This window comes from Mastigoproctus giganteus, chromosome 4 (assembly GCF_048544385.1).
Source record: "Mastigoproctus giganteus isolate SK-2022 chromosome 4, ASM4854438v1, whole genome shotgun sequence".
Taxonomy (NCBI): Eukaryota; Metazoa; Arthropoda; class Arachnida; order Uropygi; family Thelyphonidae; genus Mastigoproctus; species Mastigoproctus giganteus.
Genome location: NC_143578.1, coordinates 4,935,701 through 4,952,220, shown reverse-complemented (window position 1 = coordinate 4,952,220; position 16,520 = coordinate 4,935,701).

Below are 16,520 nucleotides of genomic sequence, written 5' to 3'. Positions count from 1 at the left end.
GCCAGCATCTTGCAATGTTTGGAAAACCTAGCTAATAAATTATTAGTTTAGGTTTGGTTTGGTTTGGTTTGTTTTGTTTTGGTTTCCATGCTACAAAAATAACTAAATTATATTATGTCATGTCAAGTTGGTGTGGGATTCTGAGGTTCAGGAATACAATACTGATATTCAGCAAACAGTTGCACAGCATTTCCAGAACAAACCCCATAAACATATGCCATATTGGCATATTCAGCACTTAATGTAATGTTTGTAGATTCTCAGCAATTTGCAATAGTGCATTCCAAATTGACTCAGAAATCAGCTCCTGAAATTATGCCGTGTATTCACGAATCATCCTGTGTATATAATTGACGTGTCATTTTTATATAGCTCCTGTAGAGAAATCACTTATCAAGATTTAATTAATGGCTCAGCTGATTTCTTTTCTTTATTTTTTATAATATGTGTAAGTGGAAAGGACTATTAAGTAGTGAGGCTGATTTTTTTTTTTTTTTAATTCCAACTTATAAATCCAGATGAGTTTGAGTATTGTATTGTATTTAAAGTAGTTATTTTGGGTGGAGAGGGGAGAAGCTATATACTTTTCCAACATTGATACTATTCCTCAAAATTTTTGGAACTTCTCTCTGGAATATCATCCAATGGCTGTCAATTGTTCATACTTTAAGAGTAGATTTGATTTTGAAAGCAGACTAAAGTTAGTCAAAGCTAAGTCTGGGGTGAGTGATAAATGTGGATAATACTGTTTTTGATTATTGCATCATTTTCTGGTATTAATACTAGGATCTTTCCTAGTTTTATGCATTAATAGTCATAGCTGTTAGCATATGCAATTAATTTTCACTAAACAAAACTTTGTTGTGGCTATGTTATTCAAGTCACCCTTCACATAAGTTGGGAAGTGCCTGTATTAAGTACCAGATGAATATACCATACATTTTAATGATTTTTTGAACTACTTCACTGACTCCATATATGTGTAAATTATGTGTATTTATCCTGTTTTTGAATCATTTATATAAGGCTTTTTGTTGTTATTTTAGGAGAACTGGAGTAATTACCTTCATGGAACCTGATGATTCCATCTTGCACAGGCATGGCTTATATTTCATACTTGTGAGAATGATAATTTATATTGTATCATATGGTTTTTTGATGGTTATGGCTCTAACAGGAGGGGCAGCTGTCACCTTACTTGGTTCACTGTGGATATGGATTCGACATAGGTGTGTGTAGTGGGTAAAAACCTCATTTATAATTTATTAACATACTGACTGATATATATACCTGAACTTTCCTGAGTTATTTATTATTGTTATTCATCTCTCATAATGGTTTAAATGAAAAGACCAGACTGTTGCATTAGGATATTTATTAAGAACTAAGACTGCTTACATCAAGTAATTTAAGTGGGTGAGGGAGGGGAATTATTAATATAAAGTTTCAGGAACAGCCTTTCTCTCTTCTGAAGGTATAGAAATCTAGAGGGAACCTACCAGCTGGAATTGAGAGCTGAGATGCTAATATCTGAATTCCTGAAGCCTCAGAAGAAAGGAGTACGGCAGCTCTCAGAATGTCAACTGTTAATGATGCCCTCCCAAATCAATCAATGCAAATATCCTTAGTTCATAATAAATTCTCACATCATTCTCTACAGTCTTGTGTTTTATATTAAACTACTACTTTGTGACATGAATAATACCCCTCACACACTATATTTTATCTCTCCCATAATCTTGCCATTTTTCACAAATGAATACGTTGCATACGATTAACCATAAGAAAAGTAATATGCACATCACAGAATTATTTGTAACTTTTACCAAATGATTTTTGGTCATTATTATTAATAGTAATGGAAATAAACCAAATTGTGGGAAATTAAAAGTGCTATGTTTCAAAGGAATAGTTAGAATTATATAAATATGGATAGTTTTATCCATATATAAATATGTGAATAGTTATAATTTTATAAATTATAACACTGTGAATAACACTGCTCTTTCACACCTCCTATCGGAGTCACAGCTTCAATCACAAAAATTTTAAATTCTTCTTGGACTACTTATTCAAAAATTTTGAAATTTCAGAACTTTTCCTTTGATTATTATAAAGATACTACCAACAAGTGAAAATTTCACTTACGAGATCATTCAAAAGGACATTTAAATTTACACTGAAATTTTATAGTGTGTAGGCTGACCTTTAGCAGCAATCTACATGCCATAGCTGACCTTTAGCAGCAATCTACATGCCATATATTTAACTAGTCTTCACCAATGACCCTGGTGATAGTATTCCATTTCTGTTCAATTGTTAGTTGTAGTAATGGCAAATGATGCAAGAATGCAAGCTTATATAACATTAGTGAAAAATAAAACCCAGTTAACCCACCCATACCCTCCAAGAATTTTTCTAGTTCTGCCTTGAATTTATTCAACCAATCCACTTCCACAACAGCAGATGGAAGCCTGTTTCAACATTCAACCACCTGCTGACTAAAGGCAAACTTCCATACATCTATCCTGCAACCATCCTTCCTCAACTTGAATTTGAGACCTCATATGTTGTCTCAGCAAGTGGAAGAATACCATTAACATTCAGCTTACACAATGCAGTCAAAACTTTAAACACCACAACCAAGTCTCCTGGAAGGTGTCTGATTTCAAGACCACAATTTGCAGAACTGAAGCCTTTCTAGGTAAGAGCACCCTTTTGTTCACTTCATCAATCTGGTTGCCTTTCTCTGCACCCATTTCAGAAGATCTACATCACTTCCTAAAGTGAGGCCACAAGAGGCCTGTATACAATACACACCATGTAGCCTAACCATGGCCTTATACAAAGGGATAATCACCTCCTTATCCCTGCTAGCAAAGTTTCTGTATATCATTGACAAAACCCCATGAGCTGTCCGGACAGCATGTCTGCCCTGATAAGAGAATTTCCTGTCTGACTGCACAATTACCCCCAGGTCTTTTTCATTCTCCACTACCTGAGTGTTATACCACATAGTTGATAAACTACTCTGGGGTTACTTCTACCCATGTGCAGTATACCTTACATTTGCCAATGTTAAACCACAACCATCTCTCAGCCCATTAAGCCAATTTCACCAGATCTTGTTGCAAGATCTTTTAGACTTTTAGTGATTTAAAAAAAAAATTAAGCACTATTTTACCACATATGAGAGTTGCTGCAAACTGTAAAGTGTGATTCTGCATAAAAGCATTAAAAAAATTCAAACTGCCTAACAAAGAACTAAATAAAAATGCTAAAATAAACAAGTAAAGTCCTGTTCTTACCGGAGAAGCATAATGGCACAGTATACTGTGCCATTATGCTTCTCTGGTCCTTGGTCCTTAATGGTGTCGCAGACATGCTCTCAGATTTGCCACACTGTGCTTGCTACCTGGGAGTCTAAAACACTGATGGAACTAATATTCAGGTGACACGCAAGTCAAGTGAACCTAATTTCGGCAAAGTCTGGTCGGTCTGTGCCAGCCAAATCTTGTGCTTGCACTTCACGATGGTGGGAGTGTTAGTAACCCTGGGTATAACCTCATGTGCAAATCCTGAAATATGGCACCTAGAACACTGAGTGACCACCCAGGTGCGAACCAACGTAACAGGGGTCGAGGTGTGGTGTCCACACCACATGGAGGAATGCCGCCCCTCTGTGTTACCAGGCAGTACTAGGTAGTAGATGACTCTCACCAACCAGTGCAATACCACCACTTTGCTTATTGGATGCTTGAAGTGGTGGAACTAATGGTGGTTTAGTCTCCGGGGCAAAGCTTCGGTAAACCCTCCCCCATCTCTTCCTTCATGCAGTATGATTGATGTCTTTTGAGGCTATGATGGACATTATGGTGAGATCCAATTTTTCTGAAAAAAGGGTACGGCTCTAAAACAGTGTTCGCAGGCTGGCCACCAGCTAGTACACCGGACCGAACCTATTGGTAACTCTCTAGAAGGCTTCCAGCAGATTGGCTAGTGTATAATCTTGCTGCCTCTCCTCTGCTCTGCCAGATAGTGACTGGAAGGAGACCGAGTAGTGTGTATGCAGGGGGAGGGCATTGTTAAGGCCACATTATGTCATAGATATGGATATATTCTTACCATGCGTATGCCATATCCAAAAATTTCATTACTTCATACAGCGTGTCCCCCCCCCCACCTTTTCTACTACTGAGGTCACCATGAATTGTCAAACTAGTAGAGCACACTTATTTGCAAAAAGATGTAAACCTCCCATAAACACCTCCCCATTCATTACACAAATATACTGGGTTCTCATTTCTAATCTCAATAATGCCCATTTCCACTTACAGTCTGCCAAACCTCATGTACTTTTTATGACAGAATCTCAGTTATCGGTTGATTCGACCACTGCTCATCTCAGTTGTCTGAATTATTTGTTGCATGATTTCTTTCGCTTCAAAGGTGGTACTTGTCCTTTCCGATATTCCCTGTCAGAAACTTAATAATTTGGAAACTCCTCTTTTCAATCTTCTCCGACGTAAAATCTCTCTACCTCATTCTGTTAAATTCATCTGTTGCCTATATTGTTCTCCCAACTCCACTAATCATTTGGAACTCTTTGAAACTTGACTTTCTCCAGTCAAACTTTCCTACCAATGAGATAATTTTCTTTGGTGATTTTCCATCATTAGTAATTGCAAAAGCCTCAGTATTGGAGATGCTGAGGCTTTTGCAATTACTAATGATGTCACACAGATTGTTCATATACCTACCAGAATCCTGGACAATCCTAACCATACAGCCAACACGCTTGACCTTTTTCTCACAAACAACCCTTCTAAATACTCGGTCAAGGTGAGTGGTCTCTAGACACCTCAGATCACAACTTGGTATTGGTCTCTTTTCCAGTTGGAGCCTTTCTGTGTTGTTTGGCATTACAAGAATGAAAAATGGGTTGATCTGCGTGTTTTCTTTTCTTTTCCTTGGTCAGATTACTGTTTCAAAACTTCTGATGTCAACATTTGCTCAGATTGTGTCAGTGAAATTATTTTTGTAAGGACAGAATTCTTTATTCCACACTCCAACTTAAAATCTCGTCCTTTATCTAAACCTTGGTTTTTCAATAAATGTGCTAAGACTGTTCAAGAGAAGAATATCTTGTATCGTACTTTGCTCATATCAAATCTCCAGGTTCCTTTTCTGCTTAGACCAAAGCTCACAACAATTGTAAAGCAGTTGTTAATCAGTCCAAACTAGATTTCGAACAGGCTAAGATTAGAAAACTTGCTTCTTGTCCAAATGGTAGCCATGCATTCTGGTTTCTTGCCAAAGCTATTGGCTGCAACTTTTGCCTATCTCTATTCCCACCGCTGTCTAAACCAGATGGTTTTATCGCCACTTCAGCCAAGGATAAAGCTGACCTGCTAGCATCCTATTTTTCTTCCAACTCGTATTAATGATCTTGGTAACACCTCCCACCATTCCTAGTATATTCCATTCAATGCTTCCTGTAGTCTTTTGTCAAAAGGATGTGTGAAGGATTTTGAACAATCTTGATGCTAAGAAAGCTCCAGGTCTTGATGATATTTCCCCACTTGTTCATAAAACCTGTTTACTGAATTTATCCGTTCTGAATCGCTTTTTTTTTTTCACTTTCTTATTCCAAAGGTGTTTTTCCTTCTGCTTGGAAATTTGCTCATATTCAGCCAGTTCCTAAAAAGGGTGACAAATCACTACCATCCAATTATCGTCTCATTGCAATCACCTCTACTCTTTGACAAGTGAAATTTTTGAACAGTGGATTTTAAAATTCGATAGAAAGATGACAAAAGAAAACAGAAAATTGCGTTGATTATCGACAACTGCCCTGCCTACCTTCACTCAGTAATTTCAAAACTTACAAGTGTGAAGCTTGTTTTCTTCCTTCCAAATACCTCTGTCTAAACCAAATGGTTCTATCGCCACTTCAGCCAAGGATAAAGCTGGCCTGCTAGCATCCTATTTTTCTTCCAACTCATGTATTAATGATCTTGGTAAGCCACCTCCCACCATTCCTAGTACATTCCATTCAATGCTTTCTGTGGTCTCATCAAAATGTGAGAAGGATTTTTAAAAATCTTGATGCTAAGAAAGCTCCAGGACCTGATGATATTTTCATCTAAACTGCAGCTAATGAACCAAGGCATTATCAAGAATTTGAAAATGCACTACCAAAGGCACATACTGTAAAAAAAATTATACTGAGAATAGAAACCAACCAACCAACCAACCAAGGTTTGCAGATGTGCATATCAGAGTTGGCAAAAGTTTGGAGTCAAGATGTGATGGAAACAACGATTAAGAATTGTTTTGCAAAAGCTGGTTTTGCTAAAATGCCAATTAACAGCAATGAGAGGGATGAACTGCTACAAGACATTGAGCAATCTTGGAAAGGACTCCAAGCGAGAGGTTTTTAGGAGTTGATAACAATGTCATAGTAGCTGAATATCTGAGTGACTCCAACATTTTGGAGAGTATTCAAAGAACTAGTGAGAATGTCGACAATGAGTTGTATGAAATTGAGGGAAATGAGGGCACCTTCCAAACATGAAATGTTGGCAGCATTTGAAACTTTGCATCGAGACCTTCAGTGTGAAGAAAATGTGCCAGAAAATATATTTGAATTCTTAAACAATTGCGAACATTTTTATGAATAATGTACAGTAAAATCCAGTGTACAACAAAAAATAACCAAATATTTTATGTCAATAAGTCTTAAAAGTATACTAATATGTGCGCATTGTGTAAGTAGTCATTTCTTAATATGTATGTATTAATTAATTAATTGTTTTAAAATGTTAAATTTTTTCATTCCCACTTATTTCTGATTTATATTCCATATTTTACTGTATTTCTGAGTTGAATTACAAATATTTTCATTATTGAAATGGTCATATTTCTTTATAACGAAATTTCGGTATAACAAATTTTTTCAAGAAAACAATAGATTTTGTTATATGGAGGTCCGACTGTATTGCTTCCTCTGCATCTAAAAAACTGGATTTCCTCTTTTGCTCTTGGTGTTACTTTTCTTCCAAACAGCTGTTCACTTTGTACAAACCTCAAATCTGCTCTACCAATGGAATATTGTTCCCACATCTGGGTCAGTTAGATTAATTAATGATTCATCTCTAACAGTCTCTCCACTCGCTTTCTCATAGACATACTGTTTCTGCTGCATGCCTCTTCTACAGATACTTCCATGGGCACTGTTCTTCTGAATTGGTTTCTATAATTCCTGCTCTCTCTTCCAAAGCAGTCTAAACATGTGCTGCAACCAATTAACATTCTTTTACTGTACAACTTGAAACTCACAGAACCAACTTTTCTTCTTCCTTATTTATTCCTGAAAATTACAGTCTACAGAAGTTCAAGTCTAATGTCAACAAATATCTTATTTCATCTTCTCACCCTCCAACCCATGCACGGTACTGAGTACTGTAGGTTTTAATACCTCTTGTGTTTGGGGTTTTCATAAAAAAAAAAAAATACTGCAAATAGCATTAATGTAACTGTCTGGGAACGGGCAAGGAAACCATCCCACTGCAGCAACCTAATGAGCAAATGTAGCTACCCACTAAGAATAAAAATAACACAAAAGAAAATTTAAGGAACCACAGTGACCACTTTATCAGTCCTGTGGAAATATCCATTTGCATTTCTGTCATGGTCAGCTGAACAGCAAAACAACTAAGGATGCTCCTACGTGAGTGATATAAAGATAAACATTTGTATTTAAGGTTGTATTTTCAACAGAAAATATCCTTAAATGTGGTTAAGCCAATTACCAAGACCTTGGTCATCAGGTTATCCATATTTAAGACTATGATTAACTCATATTAAAGATCTTTGTTATTGAATTAGCCATATTTAAGTACATGCTTTCTGTTGAATCTGCTTCATCACTTGCATTGGTGGAGGGGACTGCATCCTTGGCCATCTACTGTTGAGGCCATGTGAGAAATAGTGTTCATCAATTTGCACAGGACCACTGCCTCCCTAATAAAGTAGCCACTGTGGTTGCCTAAATTTTCTTTTATGTTATTTTTCTTCTTAATTGACATCTGTATTCACTCTTTCAGTTGGTGCAGTTGGTGGGTTTCTTTTCATATTTCAAGCAGCATATGTGCCAATACTATTTGCAGGATACTACACCACTATGCATCCTTGGGTGAGTACAGATCATTGCTTGTTTATTTTTCTGTTTTTATTTTTATTTAGTTTTTGTTTTTGACATTTGTAAAAAAATTACTGAAAACTGTTAGAGTTTGCAGCAATTTTTTTATATGAAATAAAATAAAATAGGGCATGCATATGACTTCTTGCAAATACCAACCAATACAAAAGAAGATTTTTTAATATAAAGTAAAAATTTACAGAACAGAGGTGTTAAAAGTATACAATAAAGAAAACACAAATGCATAGAGGCTTTTGGCTGCTATATGCACCTTTTATCAACTAAATTAGAATTTGGCTAGTGATGACTTTTATATATGTGAGGATGATATTACTCAACACCTGTGTGCACAAGTCATGGAGGAGGAGAAGATAACATAAGTACTAAAAGGAATAGATGAATAAAGGGGAAGAAAGGAAAGATATAAAAAGTAGAGTAAGGGAAGGGAAGTGGGTGGAGAGGGCATATTGGCTGAGGCATCTGCTGGCATCACACAAGACCAGAGGCTCAAAAACCAGGGTATGTGTACATTCCACAGTATCAAATACATTTGAACAATGTGACCACTTTCAACTGGTGGCATGTAGATTCCTGCATTGCTTCTTACTAATTTTTGCTTGATTAAACCACTTCCTAAGTAAGGAAGTTGTTTATCTTTAAAATAACTTTATCTTTAAAATAATACCGCAGAACACATGTGCATCCTGTTTTTGACCCTCTGGTTTTGCATGATGTCAGGAGATGCCTCTACTCCTTTCCCTTCCTCTCCTTCTTAGATTCTTCCATTCCTACCCACCCTTTATCTATTCCTTTTGGAACTTACCATATCATTCTTCTTTCTCCCTATTCCATCACTCATGTTTCTACATATGTGAGCTGTACATCGTCCTTGTATGTATATATGTCATTGCTGGTAACATTCTAGTTTAGTTATAAAGGCTGCATATGGTAGTCAAAAGCTCCTATGCATTTGTGTTTTAGCTTTATGTAATATACTTTCACACTTTTATTCTGAATATTTTAATTGATTTTATTGAGCTTTAATAGTTATTTTGTAAATTTTTGTTTTATAATACAGTTTCTTTGAATCAGTCAGCATTTGCAAGAAGTCATATAAAATTCCTTACCTCAGAAGATTCTACAATTAAAATAGAGCTTGATTTTGTAAATCATCTGATTACAGCATTTATCTTGTGTTTTTAATGACCTTTAGCTTCATCAGAGTCATTGTTCTAGAGCAGCCACAGGATTAAGGCAGAATCTCTCTTGAAGAATATGCAATCACAACATAAATTTGTTAAGAGGAGATCTTGCCTAACCACTAAGATTAGTTACTGTAATACAGCAACAAAAAAAACTAGATGCAAAAAATAATTTTGACATTATTTTTTTACATTTCAATAAAGCTTTTGATACTGTTCCACATGAAGGATTGCTATACCAGCAATATGGTATTAGGGAAAGTTACTGCTGTGGATAAAGGAATAGTTGAGCAGTAGAAGATAGGGTTATAAATGGGTAACTGCTCCTCTTAGACTAACGTTAGCATTAGTAGAGGTATGTGATGCAAGAAATCAAGTTTATACAGTATCACCCAAAAAAAAAAAAAAAAAAAAACCCCTTCCCATTTCATCCATCCATCCATTCACTCCAAATGTTATCAGTGGAGTCCCTCTCATTCTGTGCTGGGGCCCAATGTTGTTGTCAGTATTTATTAATAATATTTATGAAGGCATAGGAAGGCTAAATTTCTAATTTTCTGCTGGTACAAATGTTGGCAAAGTGGTTAATGACAGGCATCAAGGTATACTACTATAACAGGAACTAGATTAATTTGGCAGATGGACTGGAAAGTGGCAAATGCAATACCTTGCATTGATAAATTCAAGGTAATGCATTTAGGCAGCAGTAATCTCAGAATAACATACCAGTTAAGTGGTACTGTACTCAATGTTAGTAGAGAATGAAAATGACTTAGGGGTAATCATACTGCTCTGACGTTAAGCTTTCCAAGCATGTATACAGACTGCTAGTACAGCTTGTGAGGTTCTGTTAGTGAAATAGGGATTTTGCTAGCAGAGATAAAGAAGTAATCATCTCACTGTATAAGGAGTGGGTTAGGCTGCATCAAGTACTGTATGAAGGTATTAACCATCTGTTAAAAAAGGTGAAGAAAAGAGCAGCAAGACTAATGTGGGGGCTAAAGAGTATTCTTACCAAGAAAGCCTTGAATTCCATAAATTGCAGCAGCTGGACACTAGGCAACAGCAAGAGGACCTGATTGAAGTATTTATGGTTTTAAATGGGTTGAATAAACATAAACTAAATGTTGATGGTGTCCTTACGCTTTCTTGGATGATGCACACACACACACAGAAGGGAATAAAGGTGATAAATTGGCAAAGAATGGTTACAGAATAAATATGTGGAAATAATTTCAATAAATTTAAAGAAGGATTTCACAAAGTAGTATAAACTTGTTTCCTTGCAACATTTTTCCACTATTACTATTGTCCAGCAATTAGTATTAATACAGCCACTCTCCAACTTACGTAAGGGTTGCATTACACAGAATTTTACGTAAGTCAGAATTTCCCTAAATGCTTATGCAGCACTCACAAACTTGATTGAATTTTATTAAAGCAAAAAAGAAATGTTCGACGAGTATAAAATTATTTATTAAATTTTTTTATCTCAAGTGCAGAAAAAATTACAAAAGTGTACAAAATTACAAAAATTTCAAAATTATAAAAAGCAAGAGGAGACAGGCATAATGTCAGCAAGTTTTAACTTTCGAGCATCGTTGCCAGAATTAACTCTCCAGCTGATAAACACTCCTCTTCGGAAGTTGAAGGCTGTGGAGATTTAGAAGAGGTTTTTTCCAACACATCACAAAATTTATTTGTAGCTGCAGAATTGGTACTGGCGACTTCACCATATACTTTAATGTTTTGGAAACCAGCACAATGCTCGAACCTATTAAACCACCCATTGCTTGCCATGAACTTGGCTTGGGGTTCGCCATACTTATCCCTAATATCTTCATAAATACTTCTTGCTTTTGCTTGAATGGCCATTGGACTCAGGGACACTTGCTTCTGAATCTGATTTTTCATCCATATTATTAATAGCTTTCCCATCTTTGATATAGCACCTGAATGCTGTTTTGTGATCACTGTTGATCTTAAATGCATTGATCCTTTAACATGTTCTTTTATACATGCACTGTCCCTTAAAATAGTATTCACTGTTGAAGCAGAAAGACCTAATTCAGTGCAATAGATGACAAACTTTGTCCTGCTTTGTAATTCTTAATTAATCGTCTTCATTTCTAAATCAATTTTGTTTTGTTTCCTAGCACTGCCAGCACTTGCACTTTACCTTCACCATTGTAATAAATAGGAATAAAGACAAGATTCTGAAAATTTATTTATGTTTTTTTATATGATTGAAGATTTCAGTGAAGGGGAACTCATTTCACCATAATACTATAACGTAAAAACCCATAGAATTACAGTTATCTGTATTATAGCAAATGCAATAAGATCGAGTTTACTACCCATTTATAATAGATTGCACTAGCAGAAAAGCCCAATAAACTGGAAAGTGCAAATTGTTTTTATTGTTTTATGGTAGTGACCTCCAGAAATGTGTTTTAGAAAAATATCACAAATGCATTCTAAATTGATTCTTATAATGGAACATATGATAACAATGAAAGTGTAGTGCAATTTCCATTATAAAAATGACCTTTTAGAGAGATAAATAGCTTAGCTATATAGTGAAAATTTCAATTTCCAAGATCTTGGAACGAATTACCAAAAAAACATGATATTGGGTTTACATTTCGATATTTTCACAATACCTCCATTTATTCCTACAGGATGCAAAATACGTTTCCACGATTTTTTTAAGTTTGCACCGGCCTGCAAAAACGTAAAGTCGAATTTCCGTAAGTTGAGTATTACATAAGCTGAGGAGTGGCTGTATTTGTATTAGTAGTAGCAAATTATGGAAGGAAGCAAACTTATACAGAATCAGAAAAATTAAAAAACACTTTCCACATTGCTGGTCCACCCTTTCTAATAAGTTGTCTAATTATTATTGCTAAATTTTTTCAAACTATCTACTTCCACATCAGATGAAAGTTTGTTCCAGAAATAAAAATTTCCACACAAATCTGTCATAAAACCATCCCATAAATTTAAATTTATACCTCCCTTATGTGTTGTATTGTCTGAGCAAGACTAAGATTGCCATCAACATTTAGCTTGCTCAATCCATTTAAAGCCTTAAACACCTCCATTAGATCTCCTTCTAAGTGCCTGGTTTCCTGATATTTTTTTGGCTGCATTTTGCAGAACTGAGGTCTGCTTGGTAAGAGCTATATTTTGTTATCCTAACTAATCTCATTCTCTTTCTGCACCTGTTTCAACAGATCCCATCCTTCCTAAAATGAGGATTTTAGACCTATATACAAGACTCAAGATGTGGCCTAGCCATTTGACTTGTACAAAAGGTTAATCACCTCCTTCCTGCTCGCAAAATTCATATATATTATAACACAAAACCCCATGAGCTGCCCTAGCAGACATCTGCACTGCTCAAAGAACATATTGTGAAGAACAATTACCCCTAGGTCTTTTTGTGAAGAACAATTACCCCTAGGTCTTTTTTGTATTTCACTACCCTGATTACTCAAACCAATGCACAGTACCTTACCTTTTTCAATGCTCAACTTTAATTTCCACTTTTTCAGCCCACTGCCTAATTTTTCTAGATATTGTTGCAGTAGTATATCCCGATTATTGTCATTAACCACCCTGCCAACCTTTGTATCATCTATAAACTTATGCATTAAGCTTCATCAATATCATTAATAAATATAGAAAATAACAATGGGCCCAGTATTGAACCCTGGGAAACTTCACTGATAACAGCAGTCCAAGAACTGATAACAGAGAGGTGATAATACCTCTCTGTCTTTACCCACTCAACCATCCCTTTATGGCGCCTCCATAGCCAGATGGGCAGGAGCAGCAGTGCTTAGCACATGCTTCTTGATTAGACTGGGATTCAAGCCTGTGCCCACCAAATACGGAGGATGCAGAAAGGTCAGGGAATTACCACCGCATATCCCCGGAGCAATATGGCCTTAGTTGCTAATGCTCCTAAAAACCAAATAACAAACATAACAAACCATCCCTTTATCCATAGCAGTAACATGCCCTTAATGCTATTCTATTCCAATTTGTACAGCAATCTTTTATGCAACAGTATCAAAAGCTTTTCTGAAATTTAAGTATATATCAAAATTATTTTATGCAGGTCTTAAAGGTCTGTAATTACATACCTCACCCTTTGAATCCTTCCCCCACTTGTGAATTTTCGGAAAATTTACACATCTTCAATCTATAGGGACTGCCAAATCGATGGCCTTAGTTGCTAATGCTCCTAAAAACCAAATAACAAACATAACAAACCATCCCTTTATCCATAGCAGTAACATGCCCTTAATGCCATTCTATTCCAATTTGTACAGCAATCTTTTATGCAACAGTATCAAAAGCTTTTCTGAAATTTAAGTATATATCAAAATTATTTTATGCAGGTCTTAAAGGTCTGTAATTACATACCTCACCCTTTGAATCCTTCCCCCACTTGTGAATTTTCGGAAAATTTACACATCTTCAATCTATAGGGACTGCCAAATCGATGGATTCTCTCGCAAATTATGGCTGTAGGCTTACTTATTTAACTCTTAGCTGCCATTCTTAATGCAATTGGATAGTTCCCATCTTCCCAAGATGCTTTATTTACTTTTAGTTTCAACAATTTCTCTTCCACTTGCCTCGGTTTGTCAGCAACCTGAACAGGATTGTCAGCAGCTATATCATTCACATCTAGTGGACCACTGTAATTCATTTCATTTCGTCAAGTGTTAGCATAAGTAGTCTTTGCTACTTTTCTTTCAATTAAAGAAATCCATATGAAGCCTTAAAGACCTGATAGAAGTAGTAGTAGTAGTAGTAGTAGTAGTAGTGGCACATGATGCAAGAAAGCAAGTGTAGGAGCTTATGCAGCATCAGCCAAAAAAAAAAAAAAAAAAAAAAATCATCACACCATTCCCTCCAAATGCCTGTCCAGTTCCTCCTTAAATTTATTTAACCTATCAACTTCCACAACGACAGATGGAAGTTTGTTCCAGCAATTAACCACCCGCTGGCTAAAGGCAAATTTCCGCACATCTATTCTACATCTGTCCTTTCTTAATTTGAACTTATGTCCCCGTAGGTTCGTAATCTGAACAAGTGGAAGGATCCCATCAGAATTCAGCGTGCTCAACCCATTCAAGGCCTTATAGACCTCAATCAGATCACCACGCAGGTGCCTAGTCTCCAGCCACTGCAATTTGCAGAACTTAAGCCTCTCTTGGTAAGAGAATCCCTTCATTCCCCTCACCAATCGTGTTGCTCTTCTCTGTACACGCTCAAGCAAATCTACATCCTTCCTAAAATGAGGCCTCCAGACCTGTACGCAGTACTCAAGGCGTGGCCTGACCATTGCCTTATACAGAGGGACAATCACCTCCTTTTCCCTGCTAGCAAAATTCCTATATATCATTGACAAAACCCCATGACCTGCCCTAGAAGCCTGTCTGCATTGCTCAGAAAACTTCATATCTGACTGCACAATTACTCCCAGGTCTTTTTCATTTTCTACCACCTTAAGTGTAGTACCACACAGTTGGTACGTTTCTCTGGGGTTACTTCTACCCATATGCAGTACTTTGCATTTGTCAAGGTTGAACTTCAGTTGCCACTTCTTAGCCCATCTGCCCAAATTATCTAGATCCTGTTGCAGTAGCACACTGCCATTACTGTCATTAACAACCCTGCCAACCTTTGTGTCATCTGCAAACTTCGACATTAAGCCTGATATACCTTCATCAATATCATTGATAAATACACAAAACAACAGTGGACCCAACACCGAACCCTGTGGGACTCCACTAATAACATTAGTCCATGAAGAGCAGCACCCATTGATTACCACCCTCTGTCTTCTCCCACTTAACCATCCTTTTATCCATTGTAGCAACTTACCCTTAATACCATTCTGCTCCAATTTGTACAGTAGTCTTCCATGCGCAACAGTGTCAAAAGCTTTCCTGAAATCCAAGTATATGATATCAAAATTATTTTTCGCATCCAGTTCCTTTGTGACCACATCATAATAACCAATCAAATTTGTCAGACAAGACTTTCCCTTAACAAACCCATGCTGTGTTTGAATTATTGCTGCAGTCTTGTCTAGATGATCCTGCAATGCATCTTTAACCAGTGACTCCATTATTTTACCCGGAACAGAAGTTAAACTAACTGGTCTGTAATTACTCGTGTCACCCTTCGATCCACCTTTGTGAATTGGGGACACATTTGCACATCTCCAGTCCGTGGGAACCTCCCCTGAGTCCAAGGATGCTCTCATAATTATGGCTAAGGGTTTGCTTAGTTGCTTTGCCGCCTCCTTTAAAATAACTGGATAGATCCCATCCACCCCAGGTGCCTTTCTTATGTTTAACTTCAACAATTTCTCCTCCACTTTGCTCTCAGTTATTACAAAATCATTAAGCACACTGCTACAATTTGATAACCTTCTTCCATTTTCAAACTGTAATAATTCCTCACGTGTGAATGTAGATGCAAAATACTCATTCAGTTTGTTTGCTATCTGAGCAGGATCATCAACAGTCGAACCATCGATGTCAAGTGGACCAATCATATTCATCCCCTTCCTTTTAGAGTTTATATAAGTAAAGAAATCCTTGCTGTTTTTCTTAGCATCCTTTGCCAAAGATTTCTCGTAATCCGCCTTCGCCTGTCTAACCTCCTTTGTGACCTGATTACAGACTAGCTTATATCTGCCACAGGCTTCTGCGTCACCTGATAATTTATATGCATCCCATGCATTTTTCTTCTCTGTCACGAGTCTCATTAGTTCATTTGATAACCATTTAGGCCTAAACCTTGAACGATATTTCTTAATCGGTATATAAAGTCTAGTAGCTTCCACGATTAATTCCTTGAATGCTTCCCACTTAGAATTTACTGTTGGTAACATCGTCAGTTGATCCCACTGTACAGAATTTAAAAACTGTCTGAGACCACTGTACTCCCCTTTACGGAAGCAAAAACCCTTTCCTTTACCCCTGACGGTAGTTACCTCTTTGAGTAAATCCCACTTCAGCACACTGTGATCACTGCCACCTAGTGGTTCCTTTATCTGCAAATTCTTAATACACGAATGATCACTG